The sequence below is a fragment of the Podarcis pityusensis genome (genome assembly GCF_964106645.2).
Source record: "Podarcis pityusensis genome assembly, chromosome: 3".
In the NCBI taxonomy this organism is placed as follows: domain Eukaryota; kingdom Metazoa; phylum Chordata; class Lepidosauria; order Squamata; family Lacertidae; genus Podarcis; species Podarcis pityusensis.
The window spans coordinates 14,079,005-14,087,848 of NC_138026.1; positions in this window are offsets into that span (position 1 = coordinate 14,079,005).

An 8,844-nucleotide genomic window follows, 5' to 3' on the forward strand; every position below is an offset into this window, starting at 1 on the left:
TTTTCCTGTCCTCACCCTTTCACAGAATACGAAGCTCAAGATAAAATGGAACTTTATTGAACTCTCCTCAACCGGCTTCTCTAGTGCAGATTATCTTTCCCTATTGATAGCAATGAACGATCAGAGATGCTTGCATACGACACAACAGAAAAGCAACAATGTACTGAAAATAGGAGCTGCCTAATTATTTTGTCAGCAAGGCACATGCCCCTTTTGGGGAGCTACGGGAGTGAGAAAATCAGTGTCAAATTGACAGCCAAAGGCACACATTATTGCCTTTGCTGGCAAAGGATTTTTGCTGGCAGGGGCAAAAGTGCATCAAAGAGCTCTCCTTGCTACCTCTCTAGACTAAGATGGCACAGAGAGAAAGCAATCCTCTTTCCAAGAAACGGATGTCCTTAATCCAGTGTTGCCACTAGACTCCCAACGGGATATAGTAGCTAGGAGTACCTTTTACCGCCTTTAGCTGGGATGCCAGACACAGCCATCTCTCAGAAGGGCTAACATAGCCACAGGGACCCATGTGTTGGTAACCTCAATACAGGACAGCTGCACTTTGTGGGGCTTCCCTTAAGGCTGGTTCAAAAGTTGCAACTAGCAAAGGATGCTGTGGCTAAGTTGTTGTGAATCAACTTACTACAGTAAACCAGGCCAGGTTTAAGGTTTCGTTGATGAGATAGAAAGCTCTAAACAACGTAGGGCCAGGTTCCCCAAGGGAATGCCATTCCCCATATAGATCTACCCAGACATTATGATCTGCAAGTGAGCACCTTCGCCACTGCCAAACCACAGCTTGAACTGTTAGTGGATGCTGCTGTATCGTGTCTTATTAATGAACGTACCATTAATTTTATCTTTTTCATATATTGATATTAACGCTATTTTAGATGGCTGTGGGCTGCCTTAATATTATTTGAATAAATATGATATAGAAATGATTTCAATAAATTCATAAATTAAGAAAGAGTTGTATTACATACTGCACAAATAGCGTCCTACTTGGTGTGAGGAATATACAGTCCTGTAACCTGAAATGGCACAATAGTAAATGGCACAGAGGAAAACTCTCTTGATTCTGCTGACTTGCGAGTCCTGGCTCTAACTTTCACACAAACTGAATTAAAGAATTAAGTGCTATCAAACCATAAGCCAGCAAAGAAGTTACTGCAGGAGTCTTTCATCTGCTTTTACCTGCAAAGCTAGCGGTTGCTAGCAGGTAAAGCAGAATATGGCAGTTTTGTTTTTAATTTGCCTATTCCACCCGCACATTAGACTGTCTGCTTGGCTTCTATAACAACATTTTCAAAAGAATCAGCTCAAAGTGAAGGTGAAATCTAGAAAGGTAAGAGTTATTCTGCTTGTAGGGTATGCTTGTGTTGAAAGAAATAGATTGCAGCAGCAGCTGCTTCAAACAGCACCAGCAGTATCTTTTAAAGTAACCCAGTTTGTGGGAGTATATTAATATTCATTTTGCTGCAAAATGTTTGGCCTTGTGAAAAAGCAGGAAATAAGCCCTGGACCTCATTGTAAACTTTATAGACCTAATTAGTGCCACTCTCAATATAGGCATCTTAAGATCAAGCTTGAGTAAATTGATGCTTTTTATAGTGTAATCTGGGAATGTGGGCAGATAGCTTTAAATAAATTCAATTTTACTTTGCTGCGCCTTGGGGGGGGTTTTCATCTGACTCATGCCAACCACTAGGGTGCATATGTCCTAGATTGATACCCAAATAAATTTATCCATTTATTATTTGCATGTATAGCATGTTCTTTACTGGAAAACCCCCCTGGCTCTTCCTTCTGAGCTATCCAGCCATTCCCTTATCCTGTCTCCCGGGGACCCCTAATCTGGAACGTTGCCAGGTCATCAGTGTGGGAAGTAAGGCCCATCTGCCATCCGAATCAGTTTCTGAACACAGAATGGAAGAGTGGGCACTGTCTTGTCTTGTGTTTTGCGCTTTGGGGAGCAAATGTCTTGGGCTGGCCCTGACTGGGCCTCAATGAGCAAAGAAGGATATTGTAAAATGGGTCACAGACCACATCCCTCCCAGATGTGAAGCAGTCATATGAGACCGAGGTGGATTTTAATGCTAGGAATGGTATATTCTGCCCAGAGATCCAGAGAGGCCCAGGCCACTTGATGGCCCGAGCCATAAAGTAAAGGTAAAGGGACCCCTGACCATTAGGTCCAGTTGTGACCGACTCTGGGGTTGCGATGCTCATCTCGCTTTATTGGCCGAGGGAGCCAGCGTACAGCTTCCGGGTCATGTGGCCAGCATCACTAAGTCGCTTCTGGCGAACCAGAGCAGCGCACGGAAACGCCGTTTACCTTCCCGCCGGAGCGGTACCTATTTATCTACTTGCACTTTGAGGTGCTTTCAAACTGCTAGGTTGGCAGGAGCAGGGACCGAGCAATGGGAGCTCAGCCCGTCGCGCGGATTCGAACCACCGACCTTCTGATCGGCAAGTCCTAGGCTCTGTGATTTAACCCACAGTACCACCCGCGTCCATACTTAAAATAAAAAATGATGACACATGGAAACAAAATAAGGCACAATCAATCAAAGAGTGGTTTGTTTATACAATCAGCTGGTCCGAAAGGACCGTGTTCATCATGGTCTAATCTTGTGCCATCAGGACAGATAATATTTTTGTTCATAAATACTTTTAAAAATATGGCTTTTTACCAAATTGCACCTGTTGTTTGCTTAAATTTGCAGATCTAAGCTGAGAGATAAGGAGTGAAACTGATCAAGTGACGAAAGAAAAAGTAGTGTTGAAATCGCCGCCTCACTTTGAGCTTGTGGCCGTGGGCTAAATGGCTCACCTGGACCCCACTCTGATTGGCCCTGATTCTACCTCCCACGTGGCCACTGCATTTGAGTAAGGTGCAAATGGATGTATGTAATCTCTAACCAGCCAGAGTCCAGTTTGCAGCACACCTTTCAAAGCCAGATTCACAGAAATAAAACCAAACGAAATACTGACGAGAGCATGACTTGATCTGGGAAAGGAACCTGTCGTAATTACACCTAGAGAACTCAAACTGATATCTAATAGAAAAAGATACCTTAGGGAACAATGCTGAAAAGGGATAGAAATGATGGATTAATAGGTTTTCTACATCACTAATTTTTATGTTCCAGTACAGAGAGTCAAGAGAATAGGGGAGATACACAGGGAGGGGGGCATGGCACCATATGCTCAGGAGCTGATAAGGACACTTACATAAATAGAGAATTGGGACAGCCAAATAAAGCCCCCTATAAATAAGGTAACAAAGCACATCTCTGCTGCGGCTGGAAAAAGTGGGCAGGTGACACCTGCTCTTGTCAAGCTCCTGCTAAGACTCCCTAGTTAGTTAGAGAAGCAAATTACCTAAGGAAGGCCAGCATGAAAGGCTCTTTCGGAGGTTATTAGTGGGACTGGTCTCCTCAATGCAGCACTTGATTGGAGAAAGACAGAAAATTACAGGGCTTTGATTGTAGAGGGGAAGCTTTTAACTGCTTCCTGCTGTTCTGTCATTTGGTACTAGCCCCAAGTGGCCAAATTAAATTTGTGTCATGTTCCTCATTCCCTGACCACAAATCACTCTCTTGCAAGCTAGTGTTTTAAGAAGTGGGGAAGCTTTCCACATGGTAGGAAGAAAAATATTCCTTCTAAATGATTGGATGGGGGTAGGGATCCCAATGACCACCTGTGATCTAGAGTAGGGTTCTGAAAAAACAAACCAACCTACTAGCAGTAATTTGTAACCATCGTTCCTTCAGCTAAATTCATAACCACCTTCCCCACCCTGCAATCTGTTTTGCTATGTGATCAAACAGAGCAGAGCAAGTGATTTCTGCGATTTTGGAGCAGCTTTTACCATTTCAGCTACTATTTCTGCAGAAAGGAAATTCTTTGGGAACTTGACATTAGAGGCTTCTTTGTGTGTTGAGCATTCTGTGAGGTCATGTTGACTTGCTGGGCAATTTCACAGTTCCGACTAGAATAAAAGAAACAAGAAGGAACAAATAGCCAATAAATCAAATCCCCTTTCATAGCTTTCTTCAGACTTGATTCACACAGCAGTGTTTTTTCCTCAAATTAGGAGGTCATTTCCCCCAGTCATCCCCTGCTGGGTATCTTCCTGTTTTGTAGTCACCTCTACAAAAGATGGAGGATGTAATGATGTCACAGCTACCTGGATACACAACTGATTACTACCTTGTGAAGTAGCGGGGTGAGATTCTTCAACCAACCAGTACAGATTAGAATTGCACCCAAATCTCTCCATGAAAATTGAGGAGGAGGGAGAGAGCTGACAATGGGTCAAAAAGTTTCACAAAACACCATTTGCTTACCTTTCCCTGCCATCGCAGTATCCTTTTCATGAGCATTGATTGTTTGGGATTGCCTCAAGAAGATAACCAATCAGGGATCATATAGCCAACATGATGGTGCCACATGACCACAGAGCCATTCGTATTTTGCTCTGTGATGATATCTTGAAGCCAAATCAGAGCGCAGGCTAACAATTCTGCCATGTAGAAACATCTTGAAACCAGATTGGTGTCAGCATCGCCCTTGAGCCAGTGCCACCAACTGGACTCATACACTTCAGCCCCGACTGGGCTAGGCAAGCTGGGTAGCACTTCCAGAGACCACCTTCTGCACAGGAACAGGTCAAAGTGCTGTGGACTCAGAGCTTAGAGTTGTGAGCACCGGATTCATTCCAACAAGAAGACAGTCGTCGCACAGCAGAGTACAGCAGAGTATAGCAGGGCATAAACGACTCGGAGAGCAGCTCTGTAGAATATCTTCTTTTATTCTATCTACAACTATAATACGCAACTATGTACAGAGCTAAATGAGGTCTAAGCGAAAATGCTGAACTGCACTGAGTGTCTGCAGCTGTTCTTAGCAGCAACCTTATCTATACACATGATCTCTCTCTAACACTCAGTCTCTCTCTCTCTCTCTTTGATGTGAGGCTGGAGCGGAATAAGTAGAGAGCAGAAACCGCCCCCTCCTCCCTGGAGAATCAGCAGAGAACACCAGCAGATTCTTGGATATGGGAGGGGTGAAATCTCCTCAATCGGAACGGTCCCAGGAAGCAGAAATGCTTCCCACCCTCGTTCAGTGAACCAACACCTTGGGCCCATTCTGCTACCCTCGTCCCAATTTGCTGAGTCAAATTGTAGTCCAAACTGGTGGGGTTGGGGAGAGTGGGTTTCTTGAAATAAGGCAGTGGGAAGCAGAGATTTTGTAGGGGGGAGGTTCTAAGATACGGTAGGTAGTTTGCGAGCATGCCGAAAGCTGGAGCAAAGTTCCTAGAAGTGGAGCTTTGCAAGCAAGTCACAATCCATTCCCATGATATCTGGATGTGATATCATGTATTGCGCAGATGAGTATCCTTTGGTCTTCAGGCTGCATGCAGCACAGTGGGGTGGCAAAAAGGTGTCCCATCCACTTGGGACACTGTCTCTGCCCCCCCTGCCCCATCCTCCCTCCCTCTCTTTCTCTGGCTCCTCTGAGCCAGATGCTGGCTGAGCTACTTCCACCTTCTCTCTCTCTCTCTCTCTCTCTCTCTCTCTCTCTCTCTCTCTCTCCTCCCATTCTCCCCCATTCTACTGCTTCTGGGCCTGGCAACTGCCATCTGGCATCCCTTTCTCCTAATGCCGCCCCCACCCCCCTCAGCGGCACACACCGCAAACCCCACAGTCTCTGGAGAGCGAACAAATGCTTTTTCTTGCCCATTGCTGTTCTACCTGCCAGGTTCTGGTTTCTCTCTATTTGCTAATCCTCCACCACTGCTACCCTTGAGGGAGGAGCAGACGCCCTTCTGCATTTGCCGTGCCAGCGTCGGCGATCCCTCTGCTCACCTGCAGCCTGCCAGGTTGTCTCTCAAACCGTGTCCAGCTTTTCGCACGCTCTGCAAGCCAATGCCTTGCTGCTTCATCTGGGGTGCTGCCAACGTCCTTGAGCCTGCCTCCATGATACCATCTTCATTTGGTGCCCGGCCACCTTGAGATGCCTGGCTGCAACCAGAAGCTCTGTGATAGCTGGGGTGCCTGCCTGCCAACCCTCTTCCCTTTTGCTGGCTCCTGCTGGCATTCCCTGAACATACATTCAGTGAAAAATAACTCTGGTGGTTACTTCAGGCTGTGCCTACCTTTCATTTGCCCCCCTCAGCTCACAGATTCATACGCTCCAACATTAATCTGATGAAAATAGGGATGTCCTATTCAGTAATAACAATAATAATTATATTATTTATACCCTGCCCATCTCACTGGGGTGCCCTAGCCACTCCAGGTGGCTTCCAACATACATAGAAACATTAAAACATCAAACATTTTTTAAAAAAACCCTCCCTATACAGGGTTGCCTTCAGATGTCTTCTAAAAGTTGTGTAGTTACTTATCTCCTTGGCTTGGGGGGGTCACATAACTCCATATCCTCCAGCTTTTCTCCAGTGAAAATAGGGACGTCCTAAGGAAAAGTGGGACATTCCAGAATCAAATCAGGAATTGGGATGGCTTTTGTAAATCTAGGACTGTGCCTGGAAAATAGAGACACTTGGAGAGTCTGCAGATTCTTATTTCTGAATATTCTCATCCGAGAGAGAGAGAGGGAGGGAGGAGAAGAAAGAAAGAAAGAAAGAAAGAAAGAAAGAAAGAAAGAAAGAAAGAAAGAACGCCTTCCATCAGTGGCCTACCTTTGGTCCATTTATCAGTGTTTCTCACATTTGGGTCCCCAGCTGTTATTGGACTACAACTCCCATCATCCCTGACCACTGGTCCTGCTAGCTAGGAATGATGGGAGTTGTAGGACCCAGCTGCAGACCCAAGTTTGAGAAACACTGATCCAGCTCATTAGCATCTATATCAGGGGGGCTCTCCTTGACCACTGCAGGAATTTATGGGAGCTGGAGGTCTCAAAAATACATAGAGGGCACATTACGTCTCACACCAGGTCTTGGGCACCACTTAAGATTAAATACAGGGTTGCTGCCCCTCTGGTCAGTTCTGTGGCCTACTGTTTTAGGCACAGTATCCTCAGTACGAGAGGATATATTTTCACTCCTCAAGGAACCTTTTAAGAGATATTTTCCCTCTTCCTGAGAGTAACAATGCCCTTCCTCAAGACCTTAATTCGCCATGACCACAGAGGAGCTGCTATCATGACTCCGAAGGCCTCATCTACTAACCCCCCGGCCTTTCTCAGCTTCTGCAGATCAGCTACCTTGGCCTCAGGGGAATAAACTTGTCCCCTGAGAGACATGAATTCATTACACCGAGAGCGAAACCATGATTTCTATCCAGCAGGAAGATAATTGTCTAGGTGACACCCTGGCCCATGCACTGAATAGTCCTCACACTCCTGGTAGTTTTCTACCCGCATCTTGTTATTGTTTATTGAGTTAACTTGCTTTGGAGAAGTAAAATCGCAGAAGCAGTAGGGAGATGTGTGCCCCCCCCCCCGGTCTTACAGCCAGATGCGCGCGCGCGCACACACACACACACTTCCTTCTCCTCTGTGGTGGCTGCCGCATGAAGGACTGAGAGATGTGACAGTTTCTGCTGTTGTCTCATGCAACATCTTTAACTGCCCTTAAGAAAACTACATTTCCTGGTGCTGGGCAGGGCTGGGTGATATATCAATATATCACCCAAAACCGGTTTGAAGTCCACATCATGATAAGGTAAAGGTAAAGGGACCCCTGACCATTAGGTCCAATCATGGCCGACTCTGGGGTTGCGGCGCTCATCTCGCTTTATTGGCCGAGGGAGCCGGCGTACAGCTTCCAGGTCATGTGGCCAGCATGACTAAGCCGCTTCTGGCGAACCAGAGCAGTGCACGGAAACACCGTTTACCTTCCCACCGGAGTGGTACCTATTTAACTACTTGCACTTTGATGTGCCTTCGAACTGCTAAGTTGGCAGGAGCAGGGACCGAGCAATGGGAGCTTACCCCGTCGCGGGGATTCGAACCACCGACCTTCTGATCGGCAAGTCGTAGGCTCTGTGGTTTAACCCACAGCGCCACCCGCGTCCCTTTTCCACATCATGATAGCGGTCTCATAATTTTTGACCTGGCAATATATCACGAATCATGATGTGTGTGTGTCTGCTAGGCAAAAATCACAAGGTGGGGAAATCCGTGAAGCCAGCTCAAGACTTCTCTCGATTCTTGCAGCCCCTGTTAACTCTGCTGGCTCGGCTCTCACTGGCCTCCTGCAGATCAGAAGAGCAAGTGCTGGCGAAAACCACGATGCAGGAAAAACCGCGAAGCCAGACAATGCCTCTACATGGCTCCATCCTTACATTAAACATCATGATATTATTGGTATATTGCAATATTTAGGTGGTAATACCTCACGATGTTGATGAAAGCCAGATATCTCCTAGCCTTAGTGCTGCGAGTGGGATGACAGAGAGAGAAGGAGGGGGGAAGAGTGTAAATAAAAGCTGAACCAGATGTTGGTGTTGTTGCTGCCTACTGTCAATAGCCAAACAAGTGGAGCTCTTCTCTAGATTCTCTGGTTTTTAATGACTGATGGTTTCATGTATTTTAAATCTTTTGTTGGTAAAGGTAAAGGGACCCCTGACCATTAGGTCCAGTCGTGGACGACTCTGGGGTTGCGGCGCTCATCTCACTTTACTGGCTGAGGGAGCCAGCGTACATTTTCCAGGTCATGTGGCCAGCATGATTAAGCCACTTCTGGCGAACCAGAGCAGCGCATGGAAACACCATTTACCTTCCTGCTGGAGCGGTACCTATTTATCTACTTGCACTTTGACGTGCTTTCGAATTGTAGGTTGGCAGGAGCAGGGACCGAGCAACGGGAGCTCA